This window comes from Trichechus manatus, unplaced genomic scaffold (assembly GCF_000243295.1).
Source record: "Trichechus manatus latirostris isolate Lorelei unplaced genomic scaffold, TriManLat1.0 scaffold00017, whole genome shotgun sequence".
NCBI classification, from domain to species: Eukaryota; Metazoa; Chordata; class Mammalia; order Sirenia; family Trichechidae; genus Trichechus; species Trichechus manatus.
The window spans coordinates 21,055,796-21,080,476 of NW_004443953.1; the positions used below are offsets into that span (position 1 = coordinate 21,055,796).

Consider the following 24,681-nt stretch of genomic DNA (forward strand, 5'->3'; position numbering starts at 1 on the left):
GGGCAAATCTGCCACAAAGGACCTCTTTAAAGTTTTAAAAAGCAAAGATGTCACCTTGAGGACTAAGACGCGCCTGACCCAAGCCATTTTATTTTCAATTGCCTCATATGCACGCAAAAGCTGGACAGTGAATAAGGAAGACCAAAGAAGAACTGATACCTTTATATTAGGGTGCTGGTGAAGAATACTGAATATACCAAGGACTGCCAGAAGAACAAACACATCTGTCTTGGAAGAAATACAGCCAGAATGCTCCTTAGAAGCAAGGATGGCGAGACTTTGTCTCATGTACTTTGGACATATTCTCAGCAGCGACCAGTCCCTGGAGAAGGACATCATCCTTGGTAAAGTAGGAGGTCAGCGAAAAAGAGGAAGACCCTCAACAACAGGGACTGTCACAGTGGCTGCAACAATGGGCTCAAACACAACAAGGATTGTGAGGATGGAGCTGGACCAGGCAGTGTTTTATTCTATCGTACACAGGGTCACTACGAGTCAGAGCATCTAAAAATAACAAAACAGGCTGTGACCACACACATACACACAGACACATAGCCATTCCCTTTTCCTGGTCCCTAGTTGTGGGGGAAAAGGAGCCCTGGTTGTGCAGTGGTTAACCACTCAGCTGCTAACCGAAAGACCAGGAGTCCAAACTCACCAGCTGCTCTGTGGGAGAAAGATGTGGCAGTCTGCTTCCATAAAGATTACAGCTTTGGAAACTTTATGGAACAGTTCTACTCTGTCCCATAGGGGTGCTATGAGTCAGAATTTACTCCATGACAACAAGGTTTTTTGTTTGTTTAGTTAAACGGAAAGCGGGCTGTATGAAGCTCAGGCTTTATTCCATGATTCACTGAGGTCGTGTTTTTCATGATGCCAGGTCAGCAGCAGATTGGGTCAGTCTGTATGTGGGAGGTTGGCGCAGGGGACATGGGGAATGTAAACTAACTTGTCATTCTGTAGTACCCAGGGCTGGCAATCACAAACTCGCATATCAGAGAGGGCCTAGGGGACAACTCCATATACACACGGGAGTTGCCCTCTCCAGTCCCCACTAGTACCTCAAGCTCCTGGAGAACCCCTCCCTCCATTCAGGAAGCAATGGCTTCTACCAATGGCAGTGACTTGTGCTTAAGTTGACCTCTTCTTCCTCCTCTCCACACTCTCTCCCACGTCCCTAAAACAATCAGCACACATGGTGAGGTGGTACACATGAACACAACTCTCCCCCACTCACATTCACACCCAAGACACACCCTCATGCCGTCCTAGTGACCAGCATTCTCAGGCGTTTGGACATCCACATAAGCACTACTGATATCCTGACTCCTGGAAATCCTATCCCCCAACTAAAGAAAAAAGTTGCAAGGAGTAGTTTTTCAATTTCTCCGGCAGCTCTGTAAGAATTACATACACATAGCTTTAAAGCTTGATGCAGCCCTGTATTTTGAACCCTCAACTGTTTATAAGCAGATTTTTTTTTTACTATTAGCCCCACAATAAGATTCTGGGATATTTTTATCATTTCTCTTGGGACTTATTAACACAAAAGAAACAAAGAAGAATGGATCAATTTCCATGTATACTCTACATTTACAGACCAACACATTTAAAGAAATTCACTCAGAAGAATAGGCAATGATTCTAAAGTAGATTTTAATTTTTCTATTCATTTTTCATTTTGAATGACAATTTTGGAAACTGGAACTTCCAAAGGTTTTGGAAGGCCTCTGGGTCTATCAAATAAATAGGCAGTAGTATTTTTGGCCATATTTGTGGCCTGGAGGCAGCTGTCTAAACCCTGCAAACAAGATAGAATACAGGAATTCTTGGTCTCACTGAAACTACAGAAATGACAGGGGTCTTGTCTAAAGGCAGGCGCTAAAACACTTTTAATTAATTATGTTAGACAAAGGACATCGAGGATGTGGGAAAATCAAGCCTCTCTCCTATCTCTTTGAGAATAGTTATAACCAAAGTGGATGTTCTTTTAATCAAATCCATTTAAACCATGGTTTCAACAACTAAATAGCATGACTCGATTTAATCAGCTTTTTATACAAAAATGTGCATTTTTGTTCTTCTGTCATAACCTGATTACATGTTCTTCAAAATTCAGATGAGTATGGGTTTCACTTTTAGAAAGGATACCTTATACATTTAAAGCAGTGACTTATGGAAACCATACTTAGAATTGTATTCTTCAAGAACTCTAGAAGAGTCTTTGTAATTATTTATTTATTTATTTAATGTTTCCCTTGTGCTCTTACTGCTCCTCCTCCTTTTCTTTTATCCCAGGCTCTCCCTGCTTGCCCAGATTATTTCATTCTTAAGGCTTATCTATTCGTCTCCTTGAAACTGTGTACTTTTGGAGAGAAATCAAAGGAATGATTTCCTTATCTCCACATAATGCTCTTAACAAGCATGGTTTCCATAGACAAAAATCTACAGATGGAGAAGAGAAACCATGGTTTCTGGGGTCTGCAGTAAGATTTTCTATTTTGCCTCTGAAAAAAGTGGCTTTCATGGACTCTCATTACCTCTTAATTTGGTCATGTGCCATTCATCATGTCTTTATTCAACATTTGTAGGCACCAGGCTCAAGACAGAGATATTACAGAGTTACTGTACAAATAACTATACAATTATTATTGTTGTTGTTGGGTGCCATCAAGTCAATCCAGACTCATAGTGACCCCAAGGGAGAGGGTAGCAGTGACCCATAGAGTTTTCTTGGTTGTAGTCTTTATGGGAGCAAATTGCCAGGTCTTTCTCTTGCACAGCTACTGGGCAGATTCAATTACAAGTACAATAATAGGTATGAAGCAGTACACAGTGATATGCAAGCCCATCCAGAGTGGGGGGAGGGAAATAGCAAAAAGACCTCCTTAGAGAGGGAAAGAGTTTTCTTATTATTTACTCGTAAATGTTTTCTAAAGAGGTTGCACAAACATATTGTCTCAAGTATTACATTAATTCTACAGTAAGGCGGTGTATGGGAAAGAGAAGTCTCTGGACCCAGACAGATCTGACTTGAATCTTTGCTGTAACAATTGTGGTTCCTTAAGCAATTCATGGTGAGGGACGTTGCTGCCTCACAGGGTTGTTGCAATACTTAAGTACAATATATGTAAAGTACTTGGTATGCTGTAGACATTCATAAACTGTAGGTATTGAATAGTTAATACAGAATTTATGCTAACTGGTCTTTGAGCTTTGACATGTCATAATAAAACTAATTTTCTAAAATGTTCCACTAACGTCTTGGGTCTTAAAAGCTAGTGAGCGGCCATCTAAGATGCATCGATTGTCCCAACCCACCACGGACACAAGGAAAGTATCAGCCCAAGAGCCACATAAACCAGAGACTTCATCAGCCTGAGACCAGAAGAACTAGACGGTGCCTGGCTACCACAATGACTGCCCTGACATGGAACACAACAGAGAGTCCCTGATGGAGCAGGAGAAAAGTGGGGTGCAGAACACAAATTCTAGTAAAAAGACCAGACTTAATGGTTTGAGACTGGAGGGACTCTGGAAGACGTGCCCCTAGGCTCTCTGTTAGCCCAAAACTAAAACCATTTCTGAGGCCAACTCTTCAGACAAAGATTGGACTGGACTGTGGGACATAAAATGATACTCATGAAGAGTGTGCTTCTTAGCTCAAGTACACACATGAGACTAAATGGGCAGCTCTTGTCCAGAGGCAAGATGAGAAGGCAGAGAGGGACAGGAGCCGGTTGAACGGACGCGGGAAATTCGGGGTGGAAAGGAAGAGTGTGCTGTCACAGTTTAGGGAGAGAAAGTAAGGTCACAAAACAATGTATGTATAAATTTTTGTATGAGAGACTAACTTGAATTGTAAACTTTCACTTAAAGCACAATAATAAATAAACAAACAAACAAAAAGTTCCACTAAAAGAGAAAACTCAAAAATCCATTCAAAAAACACACTATGATATGACTTCAGTGATTTTTCTTCACTCTAGCTGGCCAACGAGTACCATTTACTTATAAAATGGAGGCACAACACTGGATTCTTACTGGCAGAGACACAAGCACAGACAAAAAGAATAGGTGATACATCTATGTCCAATAGCCTTCTATCAGCATTAGAAAAAAGAGACTCAACTTGGGAGTTTCTGAATTAGAGCTTTTAGAAGAGGGAACTCCCCCCCTAAGGCAGTTAAGTGTTTTACAGGTCATTAACTATTTGACTGAGAGGGTTTGTGGGTAGAGCCCTTTAGAGGCAGCTCAAATTCACTCAGTCCAAGAAGCATTTCCCACTCCATGTTTAGATTCTCTTATTCTGAATTCCTTCAGTACATGCAAATACCCAACCCACTGGGTATGGTAAGTCACACACACTCATTGCTGCCAGTGCTAGGTTCCTGGAGGCACAACAGACAAGGTTCAGTCCTCAAGGATCTCCCAATCTATGGAAGGCTTATCAGTCCTTCCGTAGATCAGTGGCAGAAAGCCTCCCCTTCTCCCTGCCGTTTTGGCACAAGGTCCAAGTCAGAAAACAAAAACTGTTATGTGGTTAGCATTTTTAAATTTAAAAATGAATATTTTTACTTGGTCCTGGAAAAGGGAGGTTGTATGGTGGTGCAATGGTTAAGTGCTTGGCTGTTAACCAAAAGGTAAGTGGTTTGAACCCACCAGCTGCTCCATGGGAGAAAAGACCTGGAGATCTGCTCCCATGAATATTACAGCCTAGCAAACCCTATGGGCCAGTTCTACTCTGTTACATAGGGTTGCTATGAGTCAGAATCAGCTCAATGGCACACAACAACATACAACATATTTTTACAACCAAGATTCTCTTCTTTGTAAATGACAAAAGTCAATTTGAAAACTCACACTGCTTTTTAACCATGAAATATTAGTAGCTGCATGGAAACAGTATTTTCTAAAGCTTTGGAACTCACAAAATGTATTAGTATGTATAATACCATCTCATCTTCTAACCAACCCAAGTTGTAAACTCACATTACTGATGAGGAAAATGAGGCTCAGAGAACAGAAACAATTTGCCTAAGGTCATACTGCAAGTTAACAGCAGAGTTGAAGCAAGAATTTAAGTCATTCCTCTCATGTCCCCATTTACTGAGCTCTATTAATACCACACGCAAGTAAAATTTTGCTGAAGATAATTCAAAAGCAGGTGCAGCAGTACATTGACAGGGAACTGCCAGAAATTCAAGCCGGATTCAGAACCGGACGTGGAATGAGGGATATCATTGCTGATGTCAGATAGATCCTGGATGAAAGCAGAGAATGCCAGATGTTTACCTGTGTTTTATTGACTATGCAAAAGCATTTGACTGTGTGGATCATAACAAATTATGGATAACACTGTGAAGAATGGGAATTCCAGAACACTTAATTGTGCTCGTGTCGAACCTGTACAAAGACCAAGAGGCTTGCTATAAGTCATTCCAACAGAAATAGGGGATACTGCATGGCTTAAAATCAGGAAAGGTATGTGTCAGGGTTGTATCCTTTCATGATACCTTTTCAATCTGCATGCTGAGCAAATAATCTGAAAACCTGGATTATATGAAGAAGAATGGGGCATTAGATTGGACCAAGACTCATTAACAACCTCCATTATGCAGATGACAACTTGCTTGTTGAAAACGAAAAGGACTTGAAGCACTTACTGATGAAGATCAAAGACTACAGCCTTCAGTATGGATTACATCTCAACATAAAGAAAACAAAAATCCTCACAACTGGACCAATAAGCAACATCATGATAAATGGAAAAAAGACTGAAGTTGTCAAGGATTTCATTTTACTTGGATCCACAATCAACGCCCATGGAAACAGCAGTCAACAAATCAAAAGACATATCGCATTGGGCAAATCATCTGCAAAAGACCTCTTCAAAGTGTTAAAAAGCAAAGATGTCACCTTGAGGACTAAAGTACACCTGCCCCAAGCCAGGATGTTTTCAATCACCTCGTATGCATGTGAAAGCTGGACAATGAATAAGAACAACAGAAGAAGAGTTAATGCATTTAAATTGTGGTGTTGGCAAAGAATATTGGATATACCATGAAATGCCAGAAGAATGAACAAATCTGTCTTGGAAGAAGTACAGCCAGAATGCTCCTTTGAAGCAAGGATGGCAAGACTTCATCTCACATACTTCGGACATGTTATCAGGAGGGATCCGTCCCTGGAGAAGGACATTATGCTTAGTAAAGTAGAGGGTCAGTGAAAAAGAGGAAGACCCCAACAAGATGGATTGTCACAGTCGCTGCAACAATGGGCTCAAACATAGCAATGATTGTGAGGATGGCGCAGGACCTCACAGTGTTTCGTTCTGTTGTACACAGTGTTGCTATAAGTCGGAACTGACTTGATGGCACCTAACGACAACAACACTGTTTGCCTAGGAGCCCTAGCGGCACAATGGCTAAGTGCTCTGCTGCTAACCAAAAGGTCAGAGAGCTCTTAGGGAGAAAGATGTGGCAGTTTGCTTCAATAAAGATTACAGCCTTGGAAACCCAATGGGGCAGTTCTACTCTGTCCTATAGGGTCACTATGAGTAGGATTCGACTCGACAGCAATGGGTTTGGTTTTTGTTTTGTTTTGTCTTTGTTATTGTTTGCCTAGAATTGGGGTGGTAGTAGGAACTCAGATTAACACTCACCTCCTCCACAAACTGGACCTCCCCCCCTTGTGGTAGTAGGATTCAACTCTGCCTGAATTGGACAGGGCAGGAATGTCATGCAATCCAGAGCAACACCAGGGATTTTCTGGACTGCTGCTTCTGCTGCTAAGCTCTATGCTATACCACCCTGAGGTGGCTCCTGACACCCAGACTCCAGCCTGCTATGTGCCTGGTCTAGCCCAGAAGGACCATGGTACTGACCTCCCAGGGGGACAGCCTTTGCTTACCCCTGGTTTCCATGGCCAAAACCTAAGCACATGGAAATTTTAAAATGGCTCCCCTCTGCCTTGCCCTAGACTACAGCAATCTATTTTTTATTTCCCCTAATCCTCCTGGTTTGTGTGAGCTAAAAAGAGCATGAGGGAAAGTAGATCACAGACCATTCTATAGAAGCTGGAGAACTGCATGGGGTCAAAGGGCACGGGTTGCTCATTAATTGTTTGAGAACAATGTTTCAGATAGCATGCATCTTCAACTTAAAACATTCACGTTGGCTGCATACAGAACGGCCCTACTTCACAGGTGTCATGGATTGAATTATGTCCTCCAAAAAACATGCGTATCAATCTGTCTGGGCCATGACTCCCAGTATTGTATGGTTGTCCTCCATTTTGTGATTGTAATTTAATGTTAAAGAAGATTAGGGTGGGATTGTAACACCCTTACTAAGGTCACATCCCTGATCCAACGTAAAGGGAGTTTCCCTGGGGTGTGGCCTGCACCACTTTTATCTTACAAGAGACAAAAGGAAAGGGAAGGAAGCAGAGAGGCGGGACCTCATACCAACAAGAAAGCAGTGCCAGGAGCAGAGCATGTCCTTTGGACTTGAGGTTCCTGCGCTGAGATGCTCCCAGACCAAGAGAAGACTGATGACAAGGACCTTCCTCCAGAGTCGACAGAGAGATAAAGTCTTCCCCTGGAGCTGATGCCCTGAATTTGGACTTGTAGCCTACTGGACTGTGAGAGAATAAATTTCTCTTTGTTAAGGCCATCCACTTGTGGTATTTGTTAGAGCAGCACTAGATGACTAAGACAACGGGGAAGAACCTCTTTTTCACACAAACTGAGAACAAGAAATAACCCTGGTAAAGTAGTAGCCCCTAAGTGGCCAAGGAAACTATAAACATAACTCAGAATAACTAAAAAATTATATCCAAGGCAATGTTACTGGGCAGAGCAGCTTGGGGCAGGAAAGGATCCCATGACTGGCTAGTGAGATTCTGGAAGTCTAGACTTTCAGTGGGGAATTCAATGCACCTATCAGACAAGAGAGAAGTGCAGGCAGAGAAGAGTACAGAGAAGACTCAGCAAATGTTTGCAGAAAAAAATGAATACTTTTTTCAGGCACCCCCCTTCATCAAGGAATTTTCCATATAGTCCAGTCCTCAGTCTGAGCTTCTGGAACCTCTTCTGCTGCGCTCTATCTCACTGTATTATAATTATCTGCGTACCCATCTGTCACATTCATTTTTTTGTCTCAACAGAGCCCAGCAACATGTCTAAAACCCAGTGGGCACCAAATAAATGTTCAATAAATGGAAGAATGACCTGTTAGCACAGTGACTGCAATTCAAAGGTAACAACTAGGGCAGTGGTAAGCAGTAGACATTTGAGAGTGGAGGACAAAACAGCAACAATGAACAGACTAAAGCAAACCTGCCTTAGTCTGAAGGCAGAACACTATATCCATCCTTCACCAGCCCCCAAAGGCTCATCTGCCACAGGACAGCTGTTCAAGTCTATTCCTGGAATACTGTAAAATGAAATTTCTTTAAGAAAGCAAGTTTGTGTCAAATTTTTACTGCCTTTCTTCTCCCACTGTTACTTCACAGATTCAACCTAGGGTTAAAACAGGGGACTATCCACAGTTGAGCTATTTTTAAAAGGTAACGTAGAAGAGGCACCACACAAAAACTTCATTGAAATATGAAAAATTATTGGTTTATAATTTACATTTTACCTCCTTCCAAAAACTACCGGGGGTAGCTACAACAAGTTTTCATGTATATTTCATTAAAAAAGTTTTTCTTCCAAATCAAATGGGGTAGAGGACATGACTAGCTAGTAGCTAAAATACACATTTCCATACAACCAAGGGAAAGGGGAAAATAACAGGTTTGCCTAAGCCAGTCAAGATCTTCTTTCTACTTCATACACTCAATCTCTCTTTCAGAAACCAATGGCCTCAGAATCATAATCCAAAGCTGAAAGTGAACTGTGTCCTGGGTCCCGATCTCTTGTGTTCACAAGTTACATGCTCTCAGAGCAAAACTAGTCAACTTACTTTTTCCACGTCTAGATCAGCATCCTGCTTCTTCAAAGAACTGTAGAAGAAGAAGAAAAAAATAGTGAGAAATCAAGAGAACTGAGTACTCTTTGCCTGTAAACCACCCAAAAAGGGCTACCATAGAATTTCCATTTTCTGCAGACAATCAATTTACCCACAAAATTTTTCTCATTCACACAGTCGTCGCTAAGTCACAGTTGCCACAAACACCTGCCTGAAACTGCAAAGATCTGGCCCTGTACCACCAACGGAAGCCAATATGATATTCTACCTCCTGAAGGTAGGAAAGACAAGGATGGGGGTCTTGTGTGTGAACTTGTGTGTATACGCACACACACACGCGCACACACACACACAATGCTCTTCCCTTCTTCATAGTGTCCACAGTCACCCATGCTTGAGACACATGATTCTACCAGGGCCTTATTCAACTTACCTATTGGCTTAAGTCTCTCTACAACCCCCAGCCCATATCTGCCCCACTTTCTGTCTGACTGTGGGTGGGCCTCACTATCAATACAGCCTTATGGGAATTGCCCCTATTTCCCATCAGCTGGGGTTCCCCTCTCTGGTAGGCTTGCGAATGCACAAGCCTTCGCTAACTTGTGCATGAAACCCCAGGCCCAGGATCATCTCAGACCCCTGTGCCAAGCCCCTGGTAAGGCTGAGTACTGATTCTGAGGGTACTCATGCCCAGTTCACATTAATCTTTAAAATGTCAGAGCTGGATGGCAGATTTCCAGTTTGCTCATGCACTCTGCCTACAAACTGCCAATATTATGGTACCTCATTTATTATTTGTAATTTTAGCTGTTTGCACAAAGCTTCGGTTTTAATAAGGTGTCTAAAGAGAACAATAAAAATGGTTGAATGGAATTATGTTGACAACAATATGACAGGCAGAAAGTGAATGGTTTGACCTGAGGAACCTAGGGCCGGGGGGGAGGAGGGGGAGTGGTAGAAACAATTTTCCCTATCTTAGTGGAGACTCTTAAGCTTTTTCAATATAATTTTTAGCATCTTTCCTTCTAGTCCATGATTTAAAACAATCCCATCATAAATTACTATCCCTATCAAAACCATACACAAAAGAGAATCCACATGCCACACATACAAAAGAGAATTTTTGTGCTGTCTGAAAGGATGAGTAATTAACAGTAACATCTTTGTTTTGTTTAATCAAAGCTAACTCAGAATGAAGGAAAGAAAAAATGACCTTGGGGAAGAGAATTAGAAACTCATATATTGTCCTATGCAGATGGGTACTGAAATCATGAACTCACTGCAGACAAGCAAAGGAACCACCACATTGGGGTTCCAGGGAAAGAATGTGCTAATGAGCATGTCGCCACAGCTCATCCCTTAGCATTCCACATCACACCATCTCCTTCATCCTTCTAAGACATGCTGCCCTGTCCTAACCAAGAAGATACCACTGGTCAACACATGCCTTTTCTTCTTGTTAAGCCATGGGGATCTAGACAGCACTGAGCTGTAGAAATTGGAAATTTCCTTTGTCTAAAACTTTTAACTTGCCTCCATGTAACCAGAAAAGAGAAACTCAGTACTGTGAGATGCTTTCACCAAAAGGAACACATACATAGTGCAAGTATGACTTTCGCTCTTGAGCACTTCATAGAGGTCTAGGAATGTTGCCATTCTGATTTCCACACCAAAACAAGGAATTTTCTTACTGCAGTGAAGGATTCCTTGGTCTGCCATAGAAAGAGCACTTGGAGAATCATTCCCCTTTTGTAAAGCAGTGAGGAAACTTAATAATACCCCTTACTTAGGAGGACGTGGGCTTCCAGGCACACACAACTGAAACGACACAGTGTGCCTGTTTCACAACAGGCTTTGGAAGAATGAGCCTCCACTCCACGGCACTTTAGTAACTGGTACTAAAAAGAAAACTGAGACCCCATTTGAAGCTGCTGGCTTACTATTCCACAAGGAATCTTGTCCGTACATACATATATACAGCATCACCCAATTTATTTTTCAGTCTTACTAAACAGATGGAGTTAATTAACAAAGACAATACATAGATGCATCATCCTGCAGCCATAAACCAAAGGAAGGATGCCACAGCTTTAACTTCAAAGACTCCCTGCAAACATACACAGCTTCAGATATTTTCAGGCACCAGCTCTATTGTTTAAACAAGCATAAAGATGGATAAAATATTAAAAGTCCGTTTTAAAAACTGATCGATTATTATTCTAATTTGTCTTTATTCTAAATCTAGATTTTTGAAATATCAAAGTTTTAGGTTTCCAAGGCTTAAGACAACATACAACCCTTTTCTCCCCCATGTATATATGTACACCTACACATACATGTATATCTATATATAGATATACATATATGTATATATACATACATAGACATTTAAAATAGTTACCTATGTATTCAATTGTGGGCTTGCAGCATTAGTGCATTTTCCACGCTTTTATTCTTCCTGCTGAAGTACTGCTGATGTTTTGAGAAACATGACTGATGTGACCCAGATACCCCAGTGGAAAAGGCTGATGATCAATAAATACTGCAAATGTGTGGCTGACTGCAGGAATGGAAGCCAAAGGACTAGGCCCTGAACAAAATGAACTACTTTCTACTCCCAACTGTTTAGATCAGATCAAACCCTCCATCTCTGGGAGAATACACATATATTCTAAAATTAAAACCAAGAAGGCTTCAACTTTGAACTCTCTTGATATACCCATCCTGCCAGTCCCCACTGCTCGTGTATTCCCAAATGCCTATGGGACATCTCCCCCTGAACCTCCACAGGCGCCTCGGGAAAGGACAGTGCGGGCAGAGGGAATAATCTGTACCCAGTCAAGGAGGCATCGCCACATGTTCAGAGAATGGCGAGAGGCTTGGTAGTGCTACAGGGCAGAGCCATGGGCAAGAGGATGACAGGTCGGTGGGAAAAAGGAGGGAAACTAAGGCGGAGACCAGATCATGAGACATGATGTATGCCTGCTAAGAAGTCAGCCAGTGCTAGGGGCACATTTCTGTATCATACCATTTTATTTTCAACCAGTCTGTATCCCAGGAAGGAGTGAAGACATAGATGGCACCCCCAGCATACTTCTGGCACTGGACTAAGCGCTATCATCTTTCCAATCTACCAACCCTGCTGAATCAGTACAATTTTCTCCTAACTGGCCTTCAAGGAGCCCTGGTGGAGCAACAGTTAAGTGCTGAGCTGTTAACTGAAAGGCTGGTGGTTCAAACCCACCCAGCGGCCCTGAGGGAGAAAGTCCTGGCAACCTGCTCCCATAAAGATTACAGCCTAGAAAACCCTATGGGGCAGTTCTACTCTGTCACATGGGGTCAGTATGAGTCAAAATCCACTTCATGGTATCTAACAACAACAAACTGCTCTTCAGGGTCCAGCTCAAAATCATCTTTCCATTCTTGTTTTCCTTTGGCGCCATTTCCTGTAGAACTAGATTTCCTCTCCTCTGTGTTCTCAAAGCACTTTAGGCAGAAACCATTTCACTGTCTCCTTGCTAGACTGTCAGCTCATCAGTGGCCAGGGCGACACCTCCTGCAGCAGTCCCAGCACTGAGCACAATGCCTGCAACACAACATGGGCTTGAGCCATCTTTGCTGGTGGATGGTGAAGGGGTGAAGAGGGGTGGTGACAGAGTAATCAATGAAGAACCGACAGTAAGAGATGAAGGGAATGAAACTGTCTAAGTCAACTCCACTCCACTTCCTCCTGTATGCACGAGTAGCGGCGTGTGTATGTGTGTGTATATATATAAATTCAGCATGTGCCGATATGCCATACACAATATATAAATAACCTTCTTCTCTAAATTTAGTCCTGTGTCTTTAGCTATAGATAAGTGACAAGGATCCAATCTGGAGAGATTCTGCTATTACTTTTAATATTAGCCAACATTTTCTTTTTATATAAAAAATGTGACTGAGAAACTGAGATTCAATGAATTAGAGTCATAATCGTATCTCACATATGATGAAAGAGATTTAAGGGCCTTGATGACTCCAAGATTTAAATCATGGTTTGGTTTTTTTGTCTGATAATTTTAAGAGATGGAAAATTGAGAAAGAATGAGATATACTTTTCCCTTGCCACAGTATCTTCTCTATTCCCAGTTCAATCCTTTCTACTACTTGCAAAAGATTTAAAATATTCATTGGCCTGCCAGAAAACATCTGCACATTACCAGACACGTCTTCACACAGTCACATCTGAACGGCTTCTTTCTGTTTTGACGATCGTAGCTCTATTCACTCACAACTAAAGCGGGAACCTCAGAACTGTACGTGGTGTGACGTCAGTGGCGACTGAGGAAAAATAGCCATTTGACAGCAACTTCCATATCAAGTGTGTCAACAGGGACAGTATTCCTGTGGTTATTCTTAACTCAGGATCTCAGGCACAAAAGACCCAGCAGAGCCAGACTCTACTATAATTGCAAAGAAAGCTGAGACATACAGAGCACACACAGAAGCTTCTCAATGCTCTCAGAGATGGGGCGGCCCCTGGCTGCCTGCCTGAAGCCCAGCACAGGCTCACTCTCACAGTGGACTCCCCAGGCCTGTGCAGCTGCGGACAGACACGCAGTGTGTGGGGGACAGTCCATGCTCTGGGTCGCCACAGTCTCCTGTGTGCCCAACAGCTGGGCAGATCCCAGAGACAGGCAAGCAGCCCAGACAAGGCCCTTTGTTATGGGGTGCTCTTCATTGCCTCGTTTCCCCGGGAAAAATGTATTTTCCTCTAGCTATTCATTCTGGTCCCAGACTCACTCATTCCTCCGTGCCTTCCTGCACACACCAATCTAACAAGGTTTAAGATGGCAACAACTGTAACCTCTTTTCACTTCTAACCCCACCCTGGTAAAGATGTAGTGGTAAGTGTTCAAAATGATGAGGAGGCACAGGCAGTGAGAAAGTCTGTAACATGCCATTGCTATCCCAGGGGCATCTTCACACCCTGACATTGAGGGTACCCCTGAAAGGATTAGAAGGAAAGGGTCTAGTCTGGTAGAGAATAATGAGGGTTGGTTGGCTGGGGAGAAGCATCGTGCCTCCCCCCTAGGAAGACATCACAGGGCTCACCAATGATGAATATACTCTGTCTCGCTACTTCATTCTTATTTATTCCACATAAATATTGACTTTGCCTCATTATAAAGGTAATATACATGCTCATTGATAATTTGGAAAATATGGAACCTCTGTTACCATTTTGAAGCTTTTCCTTTTTGGCCAGTTTTTCTACGCACATATAAATATCAACATTCTACTCTAGTACCTCCACCTTGCACATCACAAAATGACAGCACATACTACTGACAGAGGCAAACAAGAGCAGGAGGTACCCCAAATATGTACAATTTATCTAATACCATGAACTGCAAGGTCTATTTCAATAAAAAACCAAAGCCCAAACCCGCTGCCATAGAGGTAAAAAACATATATTCTACCACCTAAAGGTGCCCCTCACCACTAGCCCATAAACTGCTCTGTACTACATAGAATTTGGGTCCAGCCAAGGAAAAAGCAGTTGGCCTAGAAACCAAGTTCCATCCCTAACTCTGCTATTTGTTTGCTCTGTGACTGGGAAAGGGGGCTGAGGGTGCAGCAAGGGTCACATATTAAAAAACCCAGGCAGGCAGGTACCACAAATGAATAAAGCGGGTGAGATGGGGCTAGGGTAAACTGGAGCACCTGTCCCATCCCAAGAGGCCAGCTGCAACACTGCTTCCATAGGCTTTCGCCACTGGAGAATGTAGGCTCAGTTTTGTCAAATCTTCTAAACTCATAATTTTTATACAAATTATCCAATTAAAAATGTTGGTTTAAATTTTAAAAATGTACTATGCTGCCCAACAAAACATAAATGAGGGTACAATCCAGCCCACAGTCCATGTTGCTATCATTAGAAGTCATAGGTCTATACCTCCATTTCTCTTTTAGCTAAATAGAAAAACTGACTGCTATCTGCCCACCACTTGGCATGTATTTTAGGGCACAGAAGGGGTTTTTTATTATCAAGAATATAATAATCCAAGTACATTCAGATCCACAAAGCAGGGTAACATGTTCCTTTAATTTTTTTTTTTTTAATCAGGGTTTATATAAACTCTCATAACCGGGGCTTAACGTTCTGTAGAATTACCTGAAATGTATAATGAGGCACTGATGGTTTAATGGTAGAATTTTCACCCCCCATGCAGGAAATTCGAGTTCGATCCCAGCCAATGCAACTCACGCACAGCCACCACCCATCTGTCAGCGGTGGCTTGTATGTTGCTATGATGCTGAACATGTTTCAGCAGAGCTTCCAGACTAAGATGGAGTAGGAAGAAAGACCTGGTGATCTACTTCCAAAAATCAGGCAATGAAAGCCCTGTGGATCACAATGGAACATTATCTGATCCGCAACTGATAATGAGGATGATGTAGGACTGGGCAGTGTTTTGCTTCATTGTGCCTGGGGTTGCCAAGAGTCAGAGCCAACTTAACAGCAGCTAACAACAACAACCCTTATGCACATAAGCTTTTAAATAAATACAACACATAAATTGCAGTAGACTTAAAGGATGAGGATATGACCCACTCACCAAGTGCTGCTGATGGGTTAATGAAGGACTCAGACCTACCCACTAAATTTGGCAACGGGGAGGTCATTGATGACCTTTATGAGAGGAGTTTCAGAGGAGTGGTGGGTGAAAGCCTGACTGGAATAGCTTTGATTTTAAAAAAAAATACTTTGTGGAGACAAGGAGTATAGACAAGTCTCTCAAGAAGCACTGCAATAAAAGGAAGCAGAGAAACGGGGTGGTGACCAGAGGAAAATGTGGGGTACAGAGAGCATATTTTTAAGATGGATGAAATTACAAACTTTTATATGTTGATAGGAATGATTATCATATTAAAGCAAACAAACAAAAAACCCAAGTACCAACTGGAGGAATTGTGTCAGCAAAAGACTAGACAGTGTTGGATGCAGTAAAAATTTTATTAGTAAGAGTTAAGAAGCCAAGATCTAGTTATACAGGTTTTCCCGAAGACTTCAGAAAAAAAAAAAAAAGAGACAGAGAATGAAAGAAAAAAACCTTTACTACAACACACACTGCCCCACATTTTACACTGTGCCATTTCTGTACTTGTCCTTTTTAGCCTACTTCTATCACAGTCTCTCTTTGCTCAAATACATTAGTTGCCATAGAAACGATGTCATAGTGTATAAAACCACTTGCTGTCCTTGGAAAGGCATTCACGATAAAACTGAATGGTAGCATGTTTTAAAAAGAGAAGCAACAGAAAGCAGTTGTGTTAGAACACAACAACGTCTCAAAATCATGACTTCTAAGTACTCCTTTACCGCCAACATCATATGACCCTGAGACAGTCATATTGGCTTTTGCACCTTAGTGTCCCCCAAGCCAACCAGAGAAGCATTCTTCCTCCCTATACAGGCCAAATGTAAGCAAAACAAAATCTCTGATCTATAACAGTTTCCTCGCTGAGCTGGCTCTGGGCTGGGGAACTGTGGAAGCACAATGGCTCGTATGCATCATTAACATCTCTGCTGATGGAGAGGCTTCAGTCCTGTGATACATTCTGTTGTCTGATTCAGTTACCAGAGATAGAAATAATATTTGGGATACAGAGATTTGGATTTGAATTTCCTTATTGCCATGGGTTAGCAAGACACTCCTTCTTCTTTGCTTTCATCGACTTAAAGTAGACCACATTCATTCCTTCAAGAAAAATACACTGAGCAGCTTTCATGTGCCATACTGGCAAAGAACACAGATGGGCAAGGTACATGTTCCCTGGAAGTTTAAAATCTAGTGGGGGACAGTTGGGCAAGAGCAGGAAGCGCACCAACCAGTTGTGCCATGACCCACGCTGCATTCTGAGATGCACAAAGCACTGGTCAACAGAAAGCTATACGTTCAGTGTACATGACGTATTCTCAGAAACAAACAAACAAAAAAAACCTGTTTAGTCCCTGGGTGACACAAATAGTTTAGTGCTAAAATTATTAACCGAAAGGTTGGCGGTTCAAACTCATCCAGAGGTGCCTCAAAAGACAGACCTGATGATCTGCTTCTGAGAAGTACAGCCTTGAAAACCCTATGGAATGCAACTGTAATCGACTCAATGGCAACTAACAACAATAACACAGACCTTACAGGAGTACCTAGGTGGTACAAATGGTTAATGTGCTAGGCTACTAACTGGAAGGTTGGAGGTTCAAATCCACCAAGAGGTGCCTCACAAGAAAGGTCTGGTGATCTACTTTCAAAAATATCAGCCACTGAAAACCCTACAGAGCCCAGTTCTACTCTGACACACACAGGGTTGCCATGAGTTGGAATCAACTCAATGACAACTAGTTTGGCTTATAGACCTTCTAAAGTATGGTCTGAAAGCTCTTGTTACAGTGTTTTTGTCATTTGTTGAATGGTTATGCTATTTTATTTTGCAATATCCCTTTCAGCAGCAATGAAATAAAAAAAGAGGTGCAAGTTTAACAAAAAATTAAGTACCAAATTTCTGTTGTTCAAGAAAGTCGATATGAACGCGTAACTTACACAAATGTTTGTTGACATTTTCTATTCATCATGGGACCTGTGGTGATATTACTGACCACATGATCCACAAGTCACAAATCTGCTAAAGAAGCATCAGCAACTACTTCAAATGTTAGTAGTTATTGTAAAAAGACTATGTCTGAACAGGAAGATTTATTACATGCAGCTATGGAAGTGCACTCACATAGCACTTAAGAAACATTACTTTTTTTGTTTAGATCAAATGACTTGTTCTAAATTAATTTTGCTTATTTTTTATTTCAGGGGTTTTGTATGCATATATGAAAAATGAAATGATACCTTTAATATGTGGCTTCATTAGCAGAAGAAAAAATTTCACAAAGAGTTAAATGATGTTAGTTTTGTATCAGTATTATCAGCTGTTTTAAACAAAAAAGCAACTAATTCCAATAACAGTTTGCTTTTTTCATCTATTTCATGGGATCAAAATAAACCTTATGTAAGTTCATTCCTGTCACAGTTGAAACATCTCATGTTATTGTCAATGCTGCTGTAAACTGTAAAAAGTTCAACACTGGAGATGAAATTCTTTTTGCAGTGAAGATACAAATACAAATTTTGCTATGGTAAAAAAAAAATGTTCTTACTAAAATCAAAAAACTTACAGAGCAGAAAGTTATTTGGAATTAGGTATGGCACATGGATAGTTCATAACTGCATTCAAACCTGTGGTTATAGCCTACCAATTGCAAAAAAAGAAACAAACAAAACTGTAGACACTGTAGAAATTGACAGATTTTTTATATATAACCAGCTAGAAAAACTGAACTACAAAATTTTTGTGACAAAGCGAATGTTGAATACAAACAAAATTTCCGCACGGCAGTACATGCCTTCTCTTCTGTCACTTGTCATCATCAGTCAAGTTTTAAAAATGTTTGAGAAACAACTTTATAAATCAACCTACTATCAGTTTCTGTCAAGTTGATTCCAGCTCATGGTGACTCCATGTGTGTCAGAGCAGAAATGTGCTCTGCAGGGTTTTCAACAGCTGATTTTTTGAAAGTATATCACCAGGCCTTTCTTCTAAGGCATCTCTGGGTGAACTCAAACTTCTAACTTGTCAGTTAGCAGCTGAGTGCTTAACCTTTTGTACCACCCAGGGATTCTGTAAATCAACCTAAGTGTGCCATAATGGTATGATAGGTGAGTCCTCTAAAGTCTGGGTGTGTTCTGTTCCAAACCAGCTGGAACCATCTGATCAATGCATTCAGTGAATGAAGCACCAGAACACCTCAGCTTTTGAAGCTTTTGACAAGTTAGTTACTGAAAACAAAATCTGCAAAAAGGAAGATGTTGAAATTTATCCCAACAAAAGCAAAAAAGGAAGTGAACAAATTAAATAATGAGAACTCAAAATAGTGTCAAAGATTTGATTCTGAAATTATGTTGTGATGTTTTGGAATATCAGAATTTATGACAGTCTTTTGATGAACTCCTAGTTTTAACTGGATACATTTATATTTTGTACCAGAATGGAGTACAATTGAGAAGGCTATGATCTTGTGACATCTTAATTTGACAAAACATTACAAAAACAAACCATAGTGCAACTTATTTTCATGAGCTTTGTCTTGTAAAAATACTTGTTGAAGATAAGCATTCTGAGTGGAGGCATGAGATATGTGAAAATATTTGGGTTAAAATATTTACACATTTGAACATGGAAAAAAATTAGTCTGGGAAGAGTCTCCATTTAGCAGAATTTGCTCTGAGCTTACTAGGGATTTTCCATCTATTTTCTCAATTAAAAATATTGTGGTGGTCCTTGAAAAGTTAAACACAGAATTACCATATGACCCAGCAATTCCACTTCTAGGCACAAACCCAAAAGACTTGAGAACAGGTACACAAACAAATACATGTATATACATGTTCATAGAAGCACTAGTTACAACAGCCAAAAGGTAGAACAGCCCAAAGGTCAGAAACAGCCCAAATGTCCATCAAAAGATAAATGGGTAAACAAATTGTGGAATATACATACAATGGAGTATTATTTATGAATATTGTTCATAAAAAGGAATCAAGTACTGATACATGATACAACATAGGTGAACCTTGAAAACATGCTAAATGAAAGCCAGACACAAAAGGTCACATATTATATGATTCCATTATATGAAATATCCAGAATTGCTAAATCCTTAGAGACAGAAAGCAAATTGGTGGTTTCCAGGGACTAGGGGTGGAAGTGAGCAAGGAGGAGCAACTTCTTAATGGGTGTGAGTTTTCTTTCGGGATGATAAAAATTCTTTGGGACTACACAGAGATGGCAGTTGTACAATACTGTGAATATACTAAATGGCACTGAATTGTTCACTTTAAAATGATTAATTTTATGTTATGTGAATTTCACCTCAATAAAAAATATATTATGGTGTATACAAAAAAGCCAATTGAAGATATGAACAGTATCAACTATTAACTACAAAATGCAACTCTGAAGAGAAACTTAAAAACAATACATTCTTTAGAAAAATATAAATGACATGGGTACTAGAGAAATATATGGCTAAAAAAACTGCTTCAAGTGAGTGAATGTGTATCAAGAATAATGACTATCTTATGTCCGTTTTAATTTTCAGTTAATCAATATAAAAGGGGGTTTCTTTTGCTCTACTGTATATGGACATGTGTTTTTAAATTTTATTTTTCAAAATATTTTGAATAGAACTTTTTCATAGGTCCATAAATACCATAAAATAATACGTGAGTTAATAAATCCATTTTTTTTGAAGTCTATAATTTTAATTATTTTAGTGACTTCTTTCAATAAATTATATAGTTCCCCTATCTCTAACTCCTTCTCTTGGCTCCAACTGACAGACAAGGAAAATATGAGATGTATCTGTTTTGAGATTTGCTCAAAGTGCCACAGTATTTTTCTGATAGGAAAATACATAAGAAGAATAGTGTCCCCAACAGGCAACTCTCTACCTCATCCCTGCTCCTGCCCCCAAGGCACACTTTTTAAAGCAAGACTAAAGATTTCCCAAAATTACTAGGTATTTCAAGAAACAGCAGGTTTTAAAACACATCTTCTTAAACGCGCATCATTCTCATATGAATGTCAAAGAGAGATGAAATGTAATTAAAAAGAGCTAACTGGTTTTCTCCCCCTCTCTCATTTGAGTGTTCTGGTAACGGCTTATGAATTATACTTGGAAATGAATCCCTTCATAAACTGATGATTTATTTAGTACATGAGGACTGAATAAAGATGAAGAAAGAGCATTTTCCCTTACATTCAAAGACTATAATTTCTAGTATTCACTCTGTACCTTTACAATACAGAAGTGGAAGAAGCACACACACAGCAAAAATTTGCCTGTAGTCTTCAGCATCCCAGGAAGGTCGCTTACAGGAAGGGTTGACATTCTAAAGCTTTCCACTGACCTGAGGCACCAAGGCAGCTGAGGTCCTTCCTGCCAGGATACTCAGAAGAACTGCAGTTAGCTGAACAAAGGGAGGCCAAACCCCACTACACTTCTGGCAAACCGACAACTCTACTCCTAAATCCCTCCGAGAGATCCATGTCTTTGAACTTCTTGCCCAAATGAACATAGTACAAGTACGCCAAGCCATAATTACTCCAGGAAAAAAAGTTTACTATAACAGAACAAGAAAGTAAATTTGCATCCCCTCCCCCTCCAAAAAAAAGAAGTTAAAATACAGCACAAACACAGTGTGGCAAGTTTGAAATTTACACTTACTACTCAGATGTATACAAAAGGTGTTACTTTATTTCTCCATAATTGGATTCAATTTGATCAGGATCACTGCACTTCCCCCCTGATAATCTTGCTACTTAAAGATATTTAATTTCTTGGGATTTAAAACTTCAGTTGCTTCAGGGCAATATAGTCAAATTAACTCACTTCAAACTGCCTCTTAGGGCTGCATTCTTTTCCCCTTCCCTCTTCCTCTCTGGTGTAAATACAGACCATCCCAGTGATGGAGGAGAGAAGTCGGGTCCAGGTGCTGCTCTCCAATCCTTGCTGGCCTGTGGGAAGTCTCATCCCTTGTTTTGGGTGCTGGCCTGGTTCTGCCGATGATGAGCTGGCCAATGTCTCCTTGGGCACATGGCAGTATCCACAGTTGGCACTGTCCACATCCCAGCCACAGCGTCCAGCCGTGGCATGCTGGGTGACCTCTGCATTCTGACCCCAGACCTCACATGCCTCAAGCATCTCAAGCATTCTCAGAACCTCTGTCTGAGGGGACATGCAGGGCCATCAGGATTTCCCTCATGGCACATGCAGGCTGTGAGAAACCGGGATGGGACACCATCTCAGACTTTGTCTCTGCCTAAACACACCCCACTGCAGGGCACATGACAAGGTAGTTTCCGTGCAGAATTCCAGACAGGACACAGGGTACAAGTGCTCTCTGCTTGAAGATTTCCCTCTACCCACCTAAGGGTTATTCTCACCTCCTCAGACAGAAGCCAGGGGAACAGGGGGTTGGATGTCAGCATCCATCTACTTGTCAACTCTATTTTCCTCCAATCTCTGAAAGCCCCTCCCCTCAACCCAGGAAGAGATTTTTTTCCTTCCTGTGTGACTGGAAACTATGCTGCAGCCTTCCTCCTGCATGGCTTAATGTACAACAGATGCCAGGCTTTCTGAGATTTGGCTCCTTGGAATCCACAAATCATTTTTCTTCTAACAAAGCCTGCCTCTTTTAAATGAAGGCCCGGGCTTTCGTAACCGGTCCAGGAACATGCTTCAAGGGCCTGTTTTGGAAGTCAAAACATGAACACTGTCTTCTTTGTCCCTGACCATGTTCTGTCCTCTCCCTGAAGTAATGGACTCCTCAGCCTCAATGGGTGAGATTCCCAGCGCAACAAGAATTACTAGGAAGGGAAAGTAAATTTAAGTGCCAGTTCAAAATATCATCCCTACAATGCCAGCAGGTCAAAATGCAGGGTCTCAAAGGGTCCAGAACACTCATTCAGGAATTTAAAGGAAAAAAAAGAGTGCAACATACTGACACGTCATTCTTCCAGAAGATACTATTTATACATATACAATATTGACACTGACATGTACAAAAGTGACTGAATATGAACTGGATAAATACATGAACTGCCGACACAGGCAAAGCGGCCTATGACTTTCAGTTTCTTGAATTCTTCATGTCTGAAGTCCTTAATCTCCATTCTACTCCATCACTCACCAGGAAGCCACCCTTGCATCAGCATCATTTTGGAATGCTCTACTTTCCTGGAAGTCTCACTTCTTCCATATCTGCTGTGTTCACTCTTCACCTTCCTGAGACCTCAGATCCTTTTTTATCTTACCCATTACCCCAATCCCAACCCACTCCCCTATCAAGCCTGAACCCTATTTTTAGCTCCTTCAGTTGATGCTGTCTTAAATCTCTTAGAACATCCTGCTCCTTAACTATTTAAACCAATTTCCAACTCTAGGTCACCATCAAGGTCAGATCTTCCATTCCAAAGTGATGAGCACTGCCAGGCAAATTCACAAAACCAGGCTAAAGGAAACCATTAAAAACACCTGCAAATTCCAATGAGGCCTCACTATTTCTCTGTAATGCTTTTACTCACATATTAACACATGATCCTATATGTTAGTGGATACTTAAACCTTTCTTGGATTCTCCAAGTCCCCTCTCTTTTCTCCAAATCTCCTGCCTTTGAATGATGGCACAGCCTCCAACTTTACTAAAAAAGTTCAGGGACACTCAACTCCTTCAACCTACTTTTTTATATACAAAGTTCACTGTATATTCATTTATCTTGCAGTGACTGCTGAAATCAAACCTGTAAAGCACCTAGCACTGTGCCTGCCATTTGTCTAGTATATAACCTTGTAAATACCTTTCCATCTTTTCTTTCTCCCTCCTTTCTCTTTTTCTTATTGCTACTTTTTATCTTTTTGAGAGTTAATTCTAAATTTATCATGATCTCACCCCACTGATAACTCTTTGTTAATTCCTTTCCATCTATTCTCTCTTCTCTCTCCTGTTTCACCAACACCTTCCTCTTTAGTGGATCACTTCCATATGTTATAACTCACTTAGGAGTGCTCTGGTGCAGAGCACAGCAATAGGCTCTCCCTACAGCGGCAGTTCTGGATCTCAAGTGAGTGAGTGCATTGTTGTGGGGATGCAGGCCAGGCTGTTTAATCCCCTGGAAATAGAATCATGAGCACCTCAGATCTGGGAATGTAATACCTTTCCTTCACTGGACTCTTCCCCATGGTACAGTTGGGCTGAAACACAATCGGAGAATGTTTGGGTTTTTTCCAAGTGGTTTTCCAAGTGCCACCTTGACTGATCCTCATTTTGTAATTTTCTGCCTGTGTAAGAGAAATACCTCCAGCAGTCTGAAATTAAGAATCTGCTGAATAATGTGTACAAGACATTACTCAGGAACGACATGGCCAACCACACTTACATGAAACGAAGGATGTGTGTGGCAGATTATCTACGCTTTGGACCTGACTTGCAAGCAGGATTAGAAGGTAGAGTCATTGCATTTTCACTCAAGGAGGTGGAATACAAGGTAGAACCTAAAACATTATATGCAACTCAAATCTGGACACTAAACCACGACTCTAAGGATCTATTAATGCAGGGGACCTAATTCTTATTACCTACAGGAAGAAAATGTACTTACAATGCATCTCATTCTAGAAGTACTGCAAACATGTGTAAGACCTAACTCAGAAGCTTAGAATCACAATCGACAAGCATTTAATAAATGCACTGTTCAGTGTAGTGTTACACAGCACAAGGAAATTAAGTGAGGTACACTTTCAGCCTTCTAGAAGCTTGCTACGGAAAATGGACAATATTGACACTGACATGTACAAAAGTGACTAAACATGAACAAACTGGATAAATATATGAACTGCTGACATGATATGCCAGTAAAGGGGAAGTGCATTTTGTCACAATGGCATGTGAACTCCCACATTTAAGGTAGAAATTGGGGCGGCGGGGCGGGGGCAGGAATAGTGTTTAAAGGATAGGCCTTGCATGGTTAAGGGAAAAAAATACACCAGCACTTTCCAAATATCACAAAGGCATTTCAAACAAGAGTGAAGCACCAGGTACTTTCCCTG

The 24,681-nt window shown here is 41.0% G+C and overlaps 1 protein-coding gene across 11 annotated transcripts in view; it reads right to left on the reverse strand.

Moving 5' to 3' along the window:
- FYN (FYN proto-oncogene, Src family tyrosine kinase) overlaps nucleotides 1-24,681 on the reverse strand; it is a 235,043-nt gene that overhangs the window by 198,311 nt on the left and 12,051 nt on the right. For all 11 annotated transcript variants that reach the window (XM_023727684.1, XM_023727689.1, XM_023727681.1 and 8 more), the window contains exon 2: nucleotides 8,970-9,009. The gene's annotated coding sequence lies outside the window, so the exon portion shown is untranslated. The remainder of the gene's footprint in view (nucleotides 1-8,969; nucleotides 9,010-24,681) is intronic.